Source organism: Saccostrea echinata, unplaced genomic scaffold (genome assembly GCF_033153115.1).
Source record: "Saccostrea echinata isolate AGI-Se365-2 ecotype Australia unplaced genomic scaffold, CSIRO_AGI_Sech_v1 ptg000028l, whole genome shotgun sequence".
Lineage (NCBI taxonomy): Eukaryota > Metazoa > Mollusca > Bivalvia > Ostreida > Ostreidae > Saccostrea > Saccostrea echinata.
In genome coordinates this window covers 6,404,870-6,426,059 of record NW_026889777.1, presented here as the reverse complement: position 1 = coordinate 6,426,059, position 21,190 = coordinate 6,404,870, and the positions used below count along the sequence as shown (strand labels likewise).

At 34.2% G+C, this 21,190-nt stretch overlaps 1 protein-coding gene across 1 annotated transcript in view; it reads right to left on the bottom strand.

Annotated features, from left to right (window-relative positions):
* LOC133194074 (uncharacterized) overlaps window positions 1-16,395 on the bottom strand; it is a 59,062-nt gene extending 42,667 nt beyond the window's left edge. The window contains exon 1 of the mRNA XM_061330027.1: window positions 16,284-16,395. The gene's annotated coding sequence lies outside the window, so the exon portion shown is untranslated. The remainder of the gene's footprint in view (window positions 1-16,283) is intronic.
* Window positions 16,396-21,190: the final 4,795 nt, after the last annotated feature.

The following is a 21,190-nucleotide window of genomic DNA, read 5'->3' as shown; positions in this document are numbered from 1 at the left end:
GGCGGGTGGGAGGCTGCCAAAAGGGTACATACATGTATATCAGAGATGTTCATAGTACTTGGATTTCGATTTTTGATGATTCATGAGAAAAATACCAGCTGTTGAACTTAGTCATTTTGGGGGGCCACTACTTATAGGGTACCTCATTTGTCAGGATAGCTCCTCCTACAGTTTTCTACATAGGTAAGTCCTTTTTTGCAGATCAATTGTACATCGACATGTATTAGAGATGTGCATATTACTTGGATATCAATTTTTGATAATTTATGAGTATAATACAAGTTGTTGAATATTTTAATGCAAAATATGTTCATGGTTTACATTTATCTTGTTGGGATGTCACCTCCTCCATTTTCAGAATAGAAAGTTTTTATAATTTATGTGAAAAATATACCAGTACTGTTTACACAAAAGAAATAACCCGGTTAGCTGTCACGTTGACAGCTTTCCCAATGTTATAATTTATGCAGTTTCTAGTAAACAAAGAAGATGGGCGAACAAGACGTGTAAAATGTCTATAGCTTCAAATACATGTAATTATATAAAGATCAAATTCAATTTGTGAACTAAGTATTTAGAGCAAAGTTTTAATTATTGAAAGGTATCACAAACAAAACTTTTCTTAGGAAAAATTCTCTACGCAAAAATTTTGAATTTACTGGGTGGAGGTAAATGACAGATTACAACATGATATGTTGTCATGTTGTAAATTTTGCATTTACCTGGTACCTCCACCCAGTGAATTCAAAATTTACAACATGATATAATAGACACCTCATCCTATATAAGTATTTTTGTACTCTACGAATAATCGGAATCAATTTATCTTACTTCAATATCTCATTTCTTGTTCCAGCATAGATATGTCATTGGTTCAAACATTAGGTGGATGTGCTATTAAAAATTATTAGATTGAAATGGCTAAACCTCTCAGTAATATATATTAAGGATTTTGCAAGAAGCGGCGAGCCCTGGGGTAAAAATCCCTAGATTAGATAATCAGTGCAAATTCACATGAATTATCAATGAACAAATTTTCAATTTGTCCAAACGAATAAATACTTTTTTATGCCCCCGTATCGAAGATTCGGGGGTATATAGTTTTTGCCCTGTCCGTCCGTCCGTCTGCCTGTCTGTTTGTCCGCAAAAACTTGAACATTGCCCATAAATTTTGATTGGTTGGAGCTATGGCTTTCATATTCACATGTGTATTCCTTATGACAAGACCTTTATTTGGGTATCACCATATTTGACCTTGACCTTGGAGTTTGACCCAGTTTTGCAAAATTTTACCGAACATTAACCTTGGCCATAACTTTTGAACAATGGGTGCTAGGGATTTCATACTTCACATGTGTAATCCTTGTGACAAGACCTTCAACTTTGACCTTTTGACCTTGACCTAGGAGTTTGACCTACTTTTGAAAAACTTTAACCTTGGCCATAACTTTTGAACGGTTGGTGCTAGGGCTTTCATATTTCACCTGTGTATTTCTTGGAAGAAGGCCTTTCCTTGGGCACCATCAATTTCGACCATTTGACCTTGACCTTGATGTTTCACATACTTTTGAAAAAACTTTAATCTTTTCCATATCTAGTCAATGGTTGTCAATGGTTGCTGCTAGGACTTTCATATTTCACAGGTATATTCCTCGAGACATAACCTTACTTTGGGTACCAACATATTTGATTTGCATTTGAGAAAGATTAACCTTTGCTATGAGTTGCCATACGGGGGCATCAGTGTTTCACAAACACATCTTGTTTAATCTGGTCTTCCAGCCGCGACGTCATTCTCTATTCAGAGTTGTCTTCCGCTACGCTTCCAACACATTCTCTATCCAGAGTTGTACTTCATTTGAAAACCTTTTAAAGGGTAATAGGTTAAAATAAATCCTATTTTCAGTTGAGAACTGTAATTAAAATCGATTATTAATACAATTTTTTCATCATTTACAATTTCACCAAGAATCTTGTATAACAAGCGTTGACAAAGGTGAATGTGGGAGCGTAGCGGGAACGAACAATTCTGAATAGAGAATGCCGCGCCGTTCGTAATGTCCCGTAAATCAAACGTACTCATTTCGAAACAGTCCCCTATCAGAATTAGAAGCCCATATCGAGATAAGATATCTCGTACAAACACTCAACAGTGCTGAGAGTTTTATTCTATATCAACGAAAGAAAATAATATGCAATATTTAATTTGCTTAAATAACTTGTGTGATTACATGTAACTAACCCATGATTTATATCATATTCTCAAGACGCATGGCCGTAGGAACCGGGGGGGGGGGCACGGGGGGGGGGCGTGCCTCCCAATAATTTTGCCGATATATAGAATATTATAGAAAACATAGCTACTACATGTATATGCTTGTGCCCCCTTCAATACCTCAATAATAACGTCTGATGACCTTTTTTCCTTTTGCTTGTCAAGGAATTTTTGGTAGTTGATAGTGCCCTAACTGAAAACGTATGGCTGTGCCCCCCCCCCCCCCCAACTGAAATTGCTTCCTACGGGCCTGAGATGGAATATTGACACGTACAGTGTGCCTGTCTGCACATAATAATTATAATCATGTTATTTTTTTTTACTCTCATCATAAACAATGTACATGTATATACTTATTCTATCAAAACATGTGCACTAAATCTGTGTGAAAAAATTTTTACAATTCGAGTGCTTAAACAGGAGAGAGAGAGAGAGAGAGAGAGACTATATAACTACTTTAGTTTACTTACCCCCACGGATTTCCTCCTTTCCTGCACGTTTATATGAATGAGTGTGCACGCTAGACAGGTTATCATGCAGTCAATTGCCAAACTGTTTAATGTAGATTCGCTAAATAATCTTAACCTCCTGTGCAGACTATTGAGCAGAATGCGACCTGCAACTGGCTCAAAGTCGACAAAAACATTATCATATTTATTCACGATAACACAAAGACTGCACAGATAACTTTCTAGGTCACTTGCATCGTTTTTTAAAGTTGTATTCAAATTAATGAAAAAATGAGGCCCATGCATAGGCTCACAAGCAGATAGTCTAGCTGTTTTTATGCCGCCTAAGCACATTGTGTAAAGTTTAATGGTCAACATTAAAATATTTTATATATGATTAACTGAAACCATATTTATCCGGTATATTTATGTAAATTTGATCTTTAAATTGGTGCTTTAAATTTAGATTTAGTTTGATCTTTAAATTTGTGCTTTTAATTAATATATTTGGTACATATCCAACGAGTTAAGGTAACGATTTGACTTGCTCGATATTCTGCAAATAACCATTGGATAGAGCACAAAGTTATTTTAACTTTCTTTTAAATAAAAGAAATCAGATCTACTGATATTACGAAAACACACATTATCATTAGATCGTCTTTGCTACCTGCAGGTACAGGTATGAATAAATCATACCTCCACTGTTTATAAGTATCTACATCTCGCCATAATTTAATCACCATAATTTACACAAAGACAAATGCTGAGAAAAAACAGACAACAGCTCCAGGAAAAAAAAATTACATAAATTATATGATTTTTGGATAGCAAAGTGCACATGGAATATCCGTGCCCTAGAGAGCATATTGAACGACGAAAAGTATAATAAATGAACAAAATCAGGTAAACAATTCTTTCTGAATATAAAATTATAATAAACATTCTCTTAAATCATATGTGTTTACCTTAAGATTTCAGAATTTTTCCATACCCGGACCTTTGAATATACATGTAAGCGGAAATTTTCGTATATTCACGCCGGACCTTTTCTTTTAAATTTAAAGCCGGACAATATATCATGCCATCACATTTGGCCATCGGAACTTGAAATGAGGCGGACAAAATATTATGTTACACCACCTCTATTTCTATGTCCGGCAGTTGAGAATTTATACGTCCCGGCAATATGAGAGACAGCTGAACATTTTGATATTAGGAATAGTTTTATAATTATTGCAGTGTATACAGTGTATGTCTAGTATCAAATTATGGTCCTCGGAAAAATAAATCACTTAAATTATTATGTTTGTTATTGACTCTACGGCCTCGCGCCGCCGTCCCTGAGATTGATCAAGTTGACCCAATATATTTCCGTAGACAGTCACTAACAAACCTAGTAAGGAATGCTGTCTTTTTCTAATTTAGGAATGGAAAAGTTGAGATATATAAATCACATTAGAAAGTAAAGAACTGCAAACGATAGTATTGTTCTCCCGCCTACCTCCAAGTCAATTTTTAAAAGTTAACACATTTGAATGATTTTTCATAATTATAGGGATATTTATATGAATTTTCGTAAGATAATAGTTCTTTGGGAAAAGAAAGAGAGATAACTCTATAATTTTGGTAAAACTTGTGTTTTCCACTATAGAAATCAACGGAAAACGGAAAATATTTTTAAAACACCCCCCCCCCCCCCGTGAAGCAAAAATTCCTTTTTACAGGTAATATAGACTGTCATTTCACAAATTCATACCAAAGCTTTTTGTGTTTCACGGGGGGGGGGGGGGGGGGGGGAGGCATATGTCTACAGACAAAAAAGTACAAAAATGCTTATTTTTTCACCAATTTCAAAGGAGTTTACAACTAAAACATTGTATTTTATTAATGATATGTGCTTAATCTTATGTGCGTAAAACAGAAGGAAAGATTTAAGGAACTTAACTTCATATCCAAGAATATTTTAAAATGTGGTGATGCTTTAAAGCCCGGTTCCAATGGAAAATATCGTCTACCCCCCTTATTTAAAGAGCTGGAATTAGGGGTAATTTACTATTTAACACTGGTATTAAAATTATCAGTCAATTACCATTGAACTAGTCTTTGCATTCAACAAAGATTTTACGGCCAAATTGCCATTAGTATTGAATTAAATGGGTTTAAAATGTAGGAGGGAATCGAGAGTTGGCGTGCGTAGTTCTTTAATTGAGACTGTAGCTCTTCGGGTTTGTTCTTATGCAAAAGAATAAAAAGGAGCACTTGGACTTTGAAACATATTTATTTTAGTTTCACATTTACAGAACTTTGTATCATATTTCTTATCAAGTAGCTATGGAAACGCCAATAACAGGCATTTCTCTATTTAGTAACCATGGGGACATTATTAGTCAAAATTAAAAATCGAAAATGAGAATTGTGTTAACTATATATATTTATGTGTGGTCTATAGTTACTAGTTTATCTCGTTTGATTGAAATCGGATCAAAACTGTTGGAGGAGAAGCGTTTTGAGAGAATTTCACAAAGAATTTCTATTTCTAGCAACCATACCAAAACGTTCGTCGAAACCTTAGTGTAGTTTACTTGTATATGTATTTTATTGAAATCGGACGATTGATTGTATATTGTTTTGCGTCCCGTTCGAGAATTTTTCACTCATATATAGACGTTACAATAAATTATATAGGTGAAGGGCTTCAGATTTAATCTTAATATACTCGGCACTCAGGGCATGAGTAGTGACGGTTCTTTAACCTGTTAGCTCCTACCTAGTCCGAAATATCTGACGTTTTCCAGGCTTTTTTCACGATTTTGATATTTTAAGTGCCAGGAAAACGTCAGAACCGGCGTCATTACGAAACTGGAAATTTCGCCGTCTCCAATCGGAGTTGATTTTCCATACCTGAAAACCGAATTAAATGCCGTTGTGGGTAGACTTTACTTTACCGGTCCCCACATCCGCAAGAAACGCGCGCTCATTGCACTATGACATAAGATTTACGTCACTCAACTGATAAGGGTTAGTCTTGCACATTTTTTGACTGGTTAGGGTTAGTCTTGCACCCACCTGAGAGATTAGGGTTAGTCCTTGCACAAGTTTTCAACTGATTAGGGTTAGTCTCGCATCCATCCGAGAGATTAGGGTTAGTCCTCGCAAATGGGATAGTCTAGCATCCGCCCGGGAGATTTGGGTTAGTCCTCGCATACCATCCGAGGGATTAGGGTTACTTTCTTGTTTTTATTTTTGTTTTTTGTTTTTTTTTTAGATAAATTTAAGAAATTCAGTTGCATATCTGTATTTTTTGCAAGATCTAAATTCAGCTTTCACGACATCTCTTTGGGTTGTTTACATGAAAAAAATGGCTAAGTACAAAAGAAACGGCACTAAGCATCCGCCGCACGCGCTTCGTTGACAATTATTTTTCGTCTCCTTTTCACTGAATAAACAATATTAATCACTTTTTTAGAAAACTTGGTTAAAAACTTCGTTTAAAAACGAAGTTTTAAACTAAACTTTTAGCCGTAGAAATCGATTTTGGGGTCAAAAAGGCTAAAAACCTCATACTTTTAATTTTTTTCGATCGCTCACGCGATGTCATATATACTGAAGTCGCATACGGAGACACTATATTTTACCGGTAAAGTAAAGTCGTTCCGTCGTTGTCACAATTTATCAATAGCACAATGCTTCTTGTACTCGACAGTCTCGATGAAAAGAAAACATCACTCATCATTTCGATACAGGACTTGAAAAATTTCTTAATGCACGAAATGAAAACAAATCTCGACAGTCAGATAAAAAGTTTCCATCGGATTGTATATTTTTCAAACAAACCATGAAAACGATGTTGGTGAGTACTAGAAGCATTGTACTATTGATATATTGTGAGATTGACACTTCATTCGCTTTGCAAGTATCGAAAATCAACCCGAGAATGCCGCCTCTGGTTGGAGGCGGCGAATTCCCAGTTTTCGTATTGGCGCCGGTTCTAACGTTTTCCAGGCACGTAAAATATAATTAAAAAATAGTAAAAAAGCCAGGAAAACGTAAGATATTTCGGACTAGCCTAGCTTCTACCGTGACACGGGACCTCGGATTTTATGGTCTCATCCGAAAGACCCGTGACTTTCACTTAATCTAATGCCGAGCGCTCTGCGAAGGAACAAACTTTATTTACCAATTAGGTTTGCCGAGGTGCAGCGAACTTAGCTGCAATAATGTAGCCCTCTCTAATTTTTTTTTTTGGGGGGGGGAGAGAGAGAGGGGGGGGGGCTACAACTCCTTAGGATCTCCGTAATGGTGCATTCACTACCGCACAGATTTCGGCTCAAATTATCAGTAAGTGGGTATTTAATTAACATATCTTACCTGAACTCATAAAATGTAGTTATTCAAGACATGAATTGATCCAAAAATATGCAGAACAATCCGTATATCGTTTTTTTTTCGTGTATGTCAACATCACAACTTGAATTTATCCGCCATGTTTACTGACCTTGATCGATTTTATTTTGGGACAACCAATGAGAATTTGGGATCAAGGGGAGCGGATCTTTTAGGATTTCCCTTATTTTAAGCATAAATATTACTGTTTATGAAAAAAATGTCACATAGAATGCTTTTATTTATCGAAGTTTAGTTATACCATACAAAACAATCATTTATCAACATCGACATCAATAACATGCGTTATCAAGTGATTCTAAAATTCAAGCTGTCATGGCTGCTGAGGAGAACGACTGGTAAACACGCAGATTTATTTTACTTGGTTTTCGCGTATAAAGGGTAATGATGTTGATAGTGAATAAAAATTCCGTCTTATTGGAAATAAGTTGTGTGTAAAAACAAATTATTTTGCCTGCAGTCCTCCGTATTTAAAAAAAAAAAATATTTGCACCATTACGGAGATGCAGTGGAATTGTAGCCCTCTCCTGAAAATATCAGATTAAAAAAAATCGGAGAGGGCCACATTATTGCAGCTACAGCAAACTAGATTTGTACCCGGAACTCCAGATCACGATGCGAACACCTTACCACGAGAATATCGTGACTGGACGAAAACTGTCGGCGGGGTAATTTTTCAGAATTTTACAGAAATTTATATTTATAGAAACAATGCTAACTGTGCGTCAAAATCAAAAACTGAAAGAATCAGGTAATTTAATGTAGTCTACATCTTGTGGACCAAGTATTAGATAGTATGGATCAAATCTGAGGGAGGAACTGCATTAAAAAAATGTTTATAGGCAGACAGACTGACGGATGACGGACACCTTGCCATTGCAAAAGCTAATCTACATGTAGGCCCAGGATCGTGAAGCAGTCTTAGACTTAAGTCAAAATTTTAGTCATTCATAAAAATTAAAGTAATATGAGCTGCATTTTTGAAAATTTTATTTTCTGTTAAAATGTGCTGTTATGATAAATCTGTTCTTTCATGATCAATTAGACTAAAATGAAATATAAAATTGTTTCAGAAGAAAGATTTCTGTACAAGGGAATATGTAGTATTATATAAAAAGTATAAATATATTGTATAGGACGACTATAATGTAATTTTGTTTCAATCAAAGCATGTAAATAGTTCTTCCATTGCAAATGTGAACAATTTAACAGCAGTTTATAAACGTTCTTTTTCTCATTTAAAGCTAAGTGCAATATTGCAACAGAAACGTTGCAGCGAATATTGCTTTCAGAATATCTATAATAAAATGACACTTACAAATTAAAATTGACAGCATAAAATGGAAGCAATTCTTAATAATATTTCAAATTTAATTCGTTTTCGATAATAAAACTTTATTTAAGACAATGTACAAATTCTAGCTTGAGTCTAAAACTGCTTTATTATCCTGGGTCCTGGTGGTCTTTAAGCAGTAGAATTAGGGGGGAAACTGTCTTGAGAGGTCTGATTAAGGCATCGGCAAGCAAAAAGGTGCGTGCTTATATTACTCTTTGGTTGAACAAAAAGTTAAACGTCGTCATATTACAAACGCATGTAGACATGACGAATGAACAACTAAGTGTATTGCCTAAATCTTTTCACAATTTTTTCTTTATATATATATATATATATATATATATATATATATATATATATAAATTCCATTTCTGTGAAATATTTATTATCATCCCAACAAATTCCAAAACTAAACTATTACCGGTATTTGAAATTTAATTTTAGATGAAGTTTTCTTTAAATCCTTTTATGAACAATTTTTCCCTCTTGTTTACAAAAACAAAAACAAACAATATTGAACTAATAAATAAAGAGTTATTACCTTTAATTCAGTCGGAGAAACTATTCCATCATTTTACTAATGTATGAATCCAAAGGGCAAGTATTTATGTCAGAGTGTTGCATATATTTCCCACTTAAATTTAGCTCTAATGTTCCGGACATAAGTAGTATGGCCAGTCAATGTCACCTAACGATATTTCCTGTTTTTGATTTTAACACAGCTGTACCAATAGACCCTTTGGCTACAACATTCACCTGAGCCACCCTGACCCTGCTGTTCTTCAGAAAAAAATTTAAAATGACAAATTTTGATCCCCTTTTGTACCCCCACCACCTCGAGCTGCATCAAACCATCTTGATCTGCACTTACGTGCTGATGATGTTTGCATATTAATATAACCAGTCTCAGCCTTACTGTTTTAATTTTTCCCCTACATATTCTCGTGTAAAATTTGTAAAATTATTTAAAATTTGTGATATTAAAATTTAAGATGTATTGCAATTTAACACCCTGTAATGTATCGCCACAATTCCCCCTTTGGTCATCATTCAAACGACTTGAATTTGCAATATCTGAGAAAGCTTGCGTATTCTATCAATTTGAACTACATACTAGTGTATTCAAATGCAAAACTTTGATCCTCTATTGTGGCCCAACCCTGCATCTTGGGACTGTAATTCGAACAAATTTGATTCTGCACTACCCTTGAATGCTTGTGTATTAAATATATTAACTAATCATGACCCTGTTGTTCTTGTGAAGATTTTTGACAATTTTTCCCTTTCATTCCCATGTTAAACATTCACCCCCCCCCCTCCAATTATGGTCCAACCTAATCCTGGGACAATGAAATTGATTCTGTACTAAGGATGATTAGATATTAAATTATTAATATACATGAAACTAATTATAGCCTTGTTGTTCTTGAGAAGAAGATAAAAAAGAAATACATCTATATTCCTATGTAAAATGTTTTCCCCCTATTTTGCACCAGCTTTCCCCCTGGGGCCATGTTTTGAACAAATTTATAGGCTTGAATCAGTATGGTTTACCATGACCCTACTGTTCTCACAAAGAAGTTTTAAAGATTTTCATCCTATGTCTCTCGTTGTAAAACGTCAACCCTTTTTTGTGACCTCATCCTACCTCAGGGGGCCATGACTTGAAAAAGAGTAATACTGTGAAATCGCTTATTTTCATGGGGAGGTTAATAGCGACCGGTTTATTCCCACTTAGCCAACATTTTGAAAAATCCTATTCCCACATAGCCAACAGTTTAATTTTTACACCTGAGTGAACAACAGGCGATTATAATAGTCTGTTTTCAGGTATATGTGCTTTAGCTGAGAATTATTACTTTTGAAAAAAATAGTGTAAAAATAAATTCAAATGAAAACTTTAGTCAAAACATAAAAATAAAATTTAAATTTAAAAAATATGAAGTTCTAGAAAAAAAGAATTAATTTATATAAATGTAGTAAAAAATAAACATAAATCTGCATTTTTTACATTAAAAATTGAATATTGAGAAAAGAAAATATTGAAAATTAATTAAGAAATAAAGTATTTTAAATGATACAAAAAAGTGTATATTACATTGTAGAAACAATTTTGAATATTCTAAAATATATTTAACAGTTGTGATTAAAAATATTTAATCTGTGATAAATCACAGTGACTGTGATAATGAACACAGTAACAGAATCTTTTGATATATACAAACTGATTAATTATCTGATTTAAAAAATCAACTTAGAAAATTTCATACTTGATATTCACAACCCTGTCTTTTTTTTAATTATATATGATTCTATTAGGGCCTATATATTATTTTATATTACAAAAATGAAACATTTTTTTTAGGGGGGGGGGGGGGGGGTTATTCCCGTCATTTTGTTTTACTTTTACTCTACCATCGAAAATGTTTTTTTTAAAAAAAACTATAAATTTACTAAAGAATTAATGTTTGTTCATTTTAAAAAAAATCATATACAGTGTGAATATTTAATTCTATGTTGCAGCATATTATGTGTTTAATTTTAATTTTTAGGCTTGATTTAAGTTGAGCTATAATTTATTTTTTTTTAAAAAAGAAGGATATGATTATTAATAAATCAAATATATTCAATGATGGATTTTTGAATATTTATTTTATAATAAATATATATAAAACATTTCTCGCCAAAGATGTTATAAATGTGACAAAGAAAATTAAAAATGAAAACAAATTGTGATACAACACAGCAATAAAGAAGATTAAAACCGTTAATTATTGAAAATAATTAATTAAATCACATTGTGATTAATATATCAATTATTGTTATATTTTTAAGAAAAGATATTTTTGTACTTGCACTGAAACTCAATTCATCAAAAAAACATTACATTCATCGTGGTGTTCTTATGTACATGCTACAAAATTAAATAAATTATTTTATTCGGCTTACACATGTACATGTAGCTTAAAACAGACTATAGCCTACCTGTAATTTATTTCTTTTGTTCTCAATTTGCACTCCATTCCCACTTAGCCAACACACATTTACCTGTGTTTTACCTGTATTTTTTCAAAACGTTTTCAAAAAGTGGGAAGACACCTAGCGACCCACGAATTTATGCCCTCCACTAAAAATGTAACATTTCAAATGTTATAAAACTGAACACTTTGTTAACCACGAAAAGAAATTCCCACGAACAGACCTTTTTTCTCAAACCACGAAAATTGGAACCCACGAAAATACATGTATGTGATTTTACAGAAATGTATACAGCCATTAAGGAAGTTTTTTTGCCCATCCCTACCGCAAAGGGGGTGGGTATCTGATTCGTACAGATATGAATCTGCACACTACCTGAGGATACTTACATGTTGATATTTTAATCATGGATCTTCTGTTCTTGCGAAGATATAAAAAAAAAATTCTTACACTTTCCCTTACCATAAAACTGTCATCCTCTATTATTGCCGCACCCTTCTTCCTTGGGGCCACGATTTGTGCAAATTTGAATGTGCATATATACATGAGGATGCAAACATGCATATTGATATGACTAATGACTAATCATGCTCCAATGATTTAAAAAATACTATATAGTCTATTGCAAAATTTTCATCCCCTTTTATGGCCCCGCCATTCCTCAGAGGCATTGATTTCAACAAACCTGATTTTGTACTACCCGAAGATTTTTGCTTATTATTTTGAATAATCATGACCCCGTAGTTCTTGAGCAATTTTTCAAGGATTTTTCCCTATATACTCCCACATAAAACTTTGGTCCTAATTGTCGTCTACCAAATTTCTCGGACCATACTCCGGACAAACTTGAATCTGCACTATCTGAGGATGCCTAGATATGATGACTAGTCATAACCCTGCTGTCCTTGACAAACATTTTTTGTATTACAAGTATTTACATGTAATTCCTATGTACATGTGTATTCCCATGTAAGAATTTAATCCTCTATTATAACCCCACCTTATCGGGAGGGCGAGGGGAAGGGCAAATGAGGATGCTTGATTACTGGAGAACAAGAGTTTCTTGAGAAACTTTCATACTCTAAATATTATGTTCGCTGCCTATTGTTCCTCCTGGCTTCGAGGCCATATAACTTAAATAGATAAACTTACTTTTACAAAGGAATCTATTATGGAAAAATGAGACTGAGATCAAAAGTGAGCTAGCTAACATTTATGGCCCTGGAACTTGAGGCCATGATTGGTAACAAACTTAAATGTTCTCCACGTGAGGAAACTTGCATATTATAACTACTACTTTTTGTTTAACTCATCTTGACATTGTTGTTTTTTCCGAAGATTTTTAGAGCTTTTTCCTCAATATTAAAGCTTTGATCGCCTATTGTAGCCCCTACCTACTACAAGGGCGGTATAATTTGACAAATTTGAATACGCACGACCTGTGAACACTTTTATATCAATATGACTTATCATAGCGTTTCTGTTCTTAAGAGGAACATTTGAAAAAAAATCTATACATTCCTTTGTAAAACTCTCATCCCTTATTATGACCCCATTCTACCTCCTGAGGCCATGATTTGTTCTCTAGATATGCGTAAGGAAGTTTGTGTATTAATATGACTTTCATGACCTTGCTCTTCTTGAGATGTTTTTTAATGATACTTTCTACAGATAGTTTCGATTTAAACCTTTGATCCCCCACTATTGCCCCACCCTACCCGCGGAGCCATGTTTTGTGCAATTGTCAATCTTTACTCATTAAGGAAGCTGTAACTGTACATAATTTTTTGTGGTGTAATGGTTTTTAAGAGAAAATATTTAGAGAAAGACACCAAATGTTCACTATTCTTTAATTATAGCCACTTTGAAAGGGGTATAGTCTTTCATTTGAATAGTTTTAACCAAAGATGTTTTGGTGCCAAGATTGTTTGAAATTGGCCTTAGCTAGTTGACGGACAAACGACAGACGTTGGGCAACTGGTGATCAGAAAGGCTCACTTGAGCTTATACATGTTACTTATCAGGGGGCTTAAAATTATAATAAAAAGTCAGCATTACTCCAATTAAATCATAAATAAACCACATACATATTCAAATGATTAAGATTCCACGTAGAAGTTCCAATTTACCAAAGTACTGTTACTACAAAGTGAGAATTTCTTTACAGCCCTGTTAATGAACATACAGCGGTCTGTATCACTTTCCTGTCGCACTCAACTGAAAAAGTACTCCATATAGTTCTTATATACAGGATGTTATATAGGGATATCTCCTCTATATTGCCTAGAGGGGAAGTAATCTTGTCTGATGTTACATGTATAATTATTGACCCATCAATTAAATGAATGTACTATTTTTAGCCACAAAATACTTATTCCCATTCATGAAACACAAGTTATTGGTCCAAAGTCCTTCAATTGATTATATTTCACTGAAATTATATATATTATCTTAGATATGAACATCAGTTTATTTATACTAATCTCAAATAATGTGATCATTTAAAAGAAACACAAAAACAAAACAAAAAACAAGAAAACAAACAAACAAACAAAAAAAAAAAAAAAAAAAAAAAAAAAAAAAAAAAAAAAACGAAATATTAACATTGTTCTAATTTAACATTCCTTATTTTAATCGGCCTCATGTTTGATAGTTACAATTTCCAGAGGTATATCAGTCATATATTTATTTTTCTTATCTATTATTCCTTATTTATTATAGTTTTCTTTTACACATTCACGTTTTTTTTTAAATCCTGTTTGCCCCCCCCCCACCCCATTTTTAATTTCCGGATCCGGACAAACATGACACTTTATAACATTGAATCATTTAAGACATTTATGAATGAAATAGTTAAAGGAATATTCACATAATTATAGATAAGAATCCACACTCACCCATGTAGAGGATACTCGACGCTCTTAACAATTTGTGAGAACGCGAGAAGTGATAAAGAAGCAAGAAGTAGAGATTTCAACTTGCGTCTCTTCCCATCCCACAAAAAAATCCCACTTAACATGTTTAACACAGGAAGCTTACGTCAAACTTTCTAATGATCGACTGTCTCTTTTTAAAATTGGGTCATTCAAGTACTTATGGGCACTTACTATAAACAAAAAATTGGATGAATTGATTGGTATATTTTTGGTTGTAATTGATGCATATTAAATTACTAAAATATTAAGAAATTAAAGATTTTCCATGATGTTTAAAATTTCTACTTGTAAAGATCTACTTATTTTCTAATGACATTTTATCGATGAGAAAATTTTTAACTTTATTTGGCTAAATCTAATTTACTTAACAGTGATTTAGTGTTTCTTTTTATGATCTTTTTTTTTTTTTTTTTTTTTTTTTTTTTTTTTTTTTTTTTGTACAAAATAGTCTTAATTGAATGATCTAAATGTAGTTAAACTATACAAACATGTAATTGAGTGCATATCAGTAAGAAAAAAAAGCTATCCCTAGATAGCGAATATTCCTAAGTGCTAGGAGAAAGCACCTGTCAAACGTTGATAAAATCGCTTCATAAAAAAGACATGGATTAGTAAGTGGTAAGGAGCGTTTTTAAAAGTCTGTTTTTATTTAGTTTTAGTTGAGAATTCCATTTCTGTAGTTCAAAAAGGCTAATATAAGCTTCTCTAAGATAATTATTTCAAAACTGAGTATCAAAAGAACCCAATTCTAAATTTTTCAATACCATCTTAAACTACTCAAAAAATTCTCTCTCCCTCTCGTATTCTTTGTAAACAAATATTTCGAATGAAACGGGAAAAAAATGATTAGAAATGATTGAGTGAATAATCCTGCTTCATGAAGTGTGTTGGAAGAATTGCACGCAATTGACTTGGTGCAACACTAGTACTTATGAATCGTACTTGAATTCCAAGCATATCAACTTGACAAAAGGCTTTCTCATACAATTAGAAAGATAGGGTGTGAAGAAAAAAAAAACAGATTATACGTGGTGTAATACATGTTTATTCTTCACAGATGGGTGAAGCGGGGATCTTAAGGGAAAAAAGCTATGGAATGAGTGAGTAGAATTCGAAATGCCGTGGAATTCTTTTGTACATCGACCCAATTACCAGTACTCTATCTCACTAATATTCTAAATTATGTCACAACTTCGACTCATCCTAACATCATTTCAGCATAATGTAAAGTGGATGCCATTTCTGATGTTTTCAATGTCAGAAGAAAAAAAACCCAAATGGATAACATCTTTGCATGGTTTCAATTATTCCTGCTTTCTTATTTTCAGTGCAGTGGTCGTGCTCTATGTGCTATATTATGGTATAAAACAGAACGTGACATGGGCCTATATTACTTCACATTATGATAGAGTAGAAAGTCCGGAGAATACGCAAGTTTTAATGATATTTCGGTGGATATGAAGTTATACAATGCCATTTTCACTGTCATGCACTTTATGACCAAAATTAAAATTAAATATACAAAGACTATAAAGGGTTGTAGTACTATCAATTACAAATCAAGTGGTACAATGTATATTTAATTTTTAAATCAATATTTTTGCAATGGTGGGGGGAAACTCACTGTTTTGGTCCATATTGTATTCAATGCTTTTATTTAGTTTGAAAAACAACTTTCTTTTAAAGAGTAAACGGAATTTTTGAGAGTTGACCAGTGTTTGTCATTATGAAGGAGAATTTTTGTATTTTCTGTCTTTTTTTATTTAATTAATGGAATACACATATCTTACAGGCTAAATTTTGTTATCTTAATTACTAACGAAATTACGAAGATGTTATAACTTTTCTTGTAAGACCATCTTTCGAAAGTATATATATCATAAAAAGGCTTCTTTACTTACCCACACTATGTCGTCTTTTCCTTGTCCAGAGATTTTATTATGTAACCGTTACATAATTTCTTTTAATGAGTAAGAAATAAGGTTCAACCTCAGAGATAAGTCTGCCGATCCGATAAAAATAGCAGACACTTCTTCTTCTAGGGAGTGTACAAATATAAAAACCATTAATAAACTGTAGAGATCACTTGCATTAAACAGGTGGTAATGGCAAAATGCTGGGAGATTTAACGTAAGCTAAGGTAATGAATAATGTACATAGGAAATTGCTTGCACGGATGCATTTTATCAACTAGGGAAGTTTACTTCGAAAAGATTTTAATTTCCTCATTTTATTTATGAATATTCCACTATTCGGCACACACAGATGGGGGTAATTTGATCCATTTAACCTAATTTGATACAAATCCATATCAGGAATCAGACTGGAGTGCAAAAAATGCATATCAAACAGGGAAAAACTAAAAACTAACTTCAAGATACACGTGCGGATCGGGGGGGGGGGGGGTTCGCCCCCCCCCCTGGAATTTGCAGTTATTTAAAATATATACTGAAGTGAATAAAAACTGACTTTGGACCCCCCCCCCCCCCCCGAAAACGTGGACCCCATCATCACGAAATAGTTCTTTTGGGAAATGGATTTTACGTTTTTTGTTTTGATTTTTATCTTTTAGCTTGTCAGTAAATTATCTGGTTTCAATACGTTTGGGAAGGAATTTTTTTTTCTTTGGCTTATCAAGTGATTTCTGAGTTGGAATTTTTTTTTCACCGGGATGGACCCCCCCCCCCCCCCCCGAAAAAAATTCCTGAAGCCGCGCCTGAGATACATATATAACAATTCATTTACTAAACATTTGTTTATTTTGTAATGTTTATAATGTCCTACAAATTGCATGCTCTATATACTAGTACATTGAAGTTTGTTCAAATCATGAACCCGGGGGTAGGGATGGGTCACAATGAAAAAAAATCTTTAGTCGTATTTATATAAAAACATCCCCAGGTAATACAGATTAAAGCTTGTTCAAATCATGACCATCGCGGGTTGCTGATAAGGAACAGAAGGTTCCTAATTACTCTGGTGAGCATTGTTGCCCATGGGCCTCTTGTTCTTGCTAATCATTTCAGTGGATATATGCTCTCATTTAGAGGCGTGTCTTCAATACCACGAAATGTTGGTCAGATAAAAGGGGCAAAGCGACAGCATTTAGTTGTGTCTGTTTTGATGATTATCATGCATTTATGAAATATGATAAAAGATTACTAAAAATTACTTTTCAAGTTATAGATTTTATCTGTCGATCGATATGAAATGGTACAATTTAAGCAAAATATCATATGTGTAATACACAATGTAGCCTGTTTTTATTAAACAATAGTAGAATAAACAGATACTGCATTTCAGTAAAAAAGAACAGACATTACGCAAACTTAACTATGGAGTTCAAGGATTGGACATTAAGACGTCTAGACTTGTTGTCTGTGGACCGAATACACAAGAAAATACATTGTACTTATCTCAGGGATGTATATGTGAACTTTGAACCTGTCTCAGGTGCACCAGTCTGAATGGGAAAAAATCCCAGCAAGGCTCTCCACAAGGGGTTTTACCACGGCGGCCCTCCATGGTTAAAGTTATGTGCGCCATGGTCGAAATCGGCGACCGCCATGATTACTTTAAGATTTTTATTGCATTTCAGTATTGCCACCTGCATTCTGATGAATTGAGTAGTTAATTATATTTACACTACGTGGCTTGCACCATTCTCTTGGGGGAGAAAAAAGATTGTGCTAAATAAACAGAGACATTGATCTGTTACAGTACAACATATTTGTCTTTTCACCGTCTTTCCAAAAGTACACGTGGATGCATATCATCTCTATATACCTCCTATTTACTCGTCCCTTCTAATCTCCATAAAACGGTTAATTTTCTGATCAAATGTATTATAAACATGTTGCAAAAAATGCCATTGATTTGGGAAAATTCTATTTCTTTATCAACATTAACATGATCATGCAACGCCAATAGATGTAATTGGTGGAATTTCTGACTATTCTAATATTTGCTTCTTTATCTGTGATTCTATTCAATTGTCTATTTTGACAGCAGGTGGGATAGGAATATTTCATATTCACTATCATCTTCATATACACAAATTTCCATTAGTTTGATTATGCAAGAGACCCATGGGCCACAACACTCACCTGAGAAACTTTAGCCTTGCTGTTCCTCCTCAGATTTTTGAAAGATTTTTATATTCCAATGAAAAATTGTTACCCTATATTAAGGTCTGAATGATCTCTAAGTCTAGACAATATACTCGTACATGACCTTGCAGTTATGGAGAAGGAAATTCTTTTCCTAAATACATGCAGTTTGTTGACTTTGATCCCGATTGAAGCCAACTCTATTCCAGAATCAATAACTTGTAAAAAATGGTTCTATTAGTTCTTGAGAAGATTTTCAAAAACATTTTCCTAATAAAGTCCCATGTGAAGTTTTATCCCCTATTGTGGTCCTACCTTACCCCTGGGAGCCATTATTTGAAGAATTTAGAATCTACATTATATAAGGAAGATTTCACACAATTTTCAACTTTTCTGGTCTAGTGATTCCTTGAGAAGAGGATTTTTAAATTAAGATTACTTCCTATTCATTTCAGCGTAAAACTTTGATCCCCTATTGCAACCCCACCCTACCCCCAGGGGTCTTGATATGAACGATTTAGAATATAAACTAGTCAAGAAAGCTTTCACATACATTACATCTTTTCTGGTTCATGATAAGATTTTTTTTCTAAATATTTAAATGTAAAACTTTGATTCCCTATTGTGGCCCCACCATACACCCTCCCATCCAGGGGGTTGATTTGAACAAATTAGAATCTAGTACATTACCTCAGAAAATAAGCTTTCTTTTAATGTATTAAAAGTTTCGTCGTTTCTTGTCCAGTGATTCATGAGAAGAATAGTTTTTGTTATGTATTTCAATGTAAAAATTTGATCATCGATTATTGCCCCCCCCCCCCCCCCCGGCGGGGGGCATAAAATGAACAATTAAAACAAGAGGCCCAGGGGCCACATCGCTCACCTGAGCACTGTGGTGAGGAAAAAAGGAAAAAATCAGTTTAGTATTGAAAAGCTTAAATGCATAAGTGGTCCCAACCTACCCCTAAAAGGGAGTGGGGGTTTCATTTGAACAAAATTAATTCTACACTAACTGGGGATGCTTACATTTTTTTTTTGACTAACTGTGACTTTTTTCTCTACAAGTTTTAACTTTCATTGTGGCCCCACCCTACCCCTGGAGGTCATGATTTGAACAAACTTGAATCTAAACTATCTGAGGATGCTTCCATATAAACATGACATCAGTGGCTTTGCTGTTCTTGAGAAGATTTTTAAAGATTTTTTCTATATATTCCTATGTAAAACTTTGATTGTCCATTGTGGCCTCACCCTACCCCGGGGTCATGATTTGAACAAACTTGAATCTACACTACCTGAGGATGCTTCCACATAAATATGACCAATCATAGTTTGCTGTTCTTGAGAAAAAGATTTTTGACGATTTTTCCTATATACTCCTATGTTAAACTTTGAACGTCCATTTTGGCCCCATCCAACCCCTGGGGGTCGTGATTTGAACAAACTTGAATCTACACCACCTGAGGATACTTCCATTTAAATATGACCTATCATAGCTTTGCTGTTCTTGAGGAGAAGATTTTGAAAGATTTTTCCTACATAATCCTATGTAAAACTTTGACCGTCCATTGTTGCCCCATCCTACCCCAAGGGGTCATGATTTGAACAAACGTGAAACTACACCACCTGAGGATGCTACCAAATAAATATGACCAATCAAAGCTTTACTGTTCTTGAGAAGAAGATTTTTGAAGATTTTTCCTATATACTCTATGAAAACTTTGATCATAAATTGTGGCCCCACCCTACCCCCAGGGGTCATGATCTGAATAAATTTGAATCTACACCACCGGCAGATGCTTCAATATAAATTTGACCAATCATGGCTTTGCTGTTCTTGAGAAGATTTTTCCTATATACTCCTATGTTAAACCTTAATCGTCCATTGTGGCCCCACCCTAGCCCTGGGGGTCATGATTTGAACAAACTTGAATCTACACTACCTGACAATAATTCCACATGAGTTTCATTTTTCCTGGCCCATTGGTTCTTGAGAAGAAGATTTTTCAATAATTCCATTAATTTTTTGCTATTTCGTAATTATCTCCCCTTGGGGGAGGGCGTGGCCCTTCATTTGAACAAAGTTGAATCCCCTTCAACAAAGGATACTTTGTGCCAAGTTTGATTGAAATTGGCCCAGTAGTTCTGGAGAAGAAGATGAAAATGTGAAAAGTTTACGACAACAACAACGACAGACAAAGGACAAATTGTGATCAGAAAAGCTCACTTGAGCCTTTGGCTCAGGTGAGCTAAAAACTACATCACCTTTAAAAGGTTTCACATAAGTTTCACGATTTCTGGCCAATTGGTTCTTGAGAAAAAATTTTTTACTGACCTTATCCTACTTCTGCCTTTTCTTGCTTATCTCCCCGTGGAAGGGGCTTGGTCCTTGATTTGAATAATTTAGAATCCCCTTAACCCAAGGATGCTTTGGACAAAATTTTCCCATGCAGTAGATCTTGAGAAGATGTCAAAGATGTAAAAAGTTTACAGAATAGTTGAATGGGTAGACAGACAGACAGACAGACAGACAATCAGCTAGACATACACGTGTATTAGTGCGACAGTGTTGTGAACAACACGCCAGCGTTTTGTTACTAATTTTGTAAGTGACAACGTGCCAGCTCGTTAGTAACAACGCGCTAGAATGTTGTCAATTTACCCTGGCGCGTTGTTACTAACGCGCTGTTACACTTTTG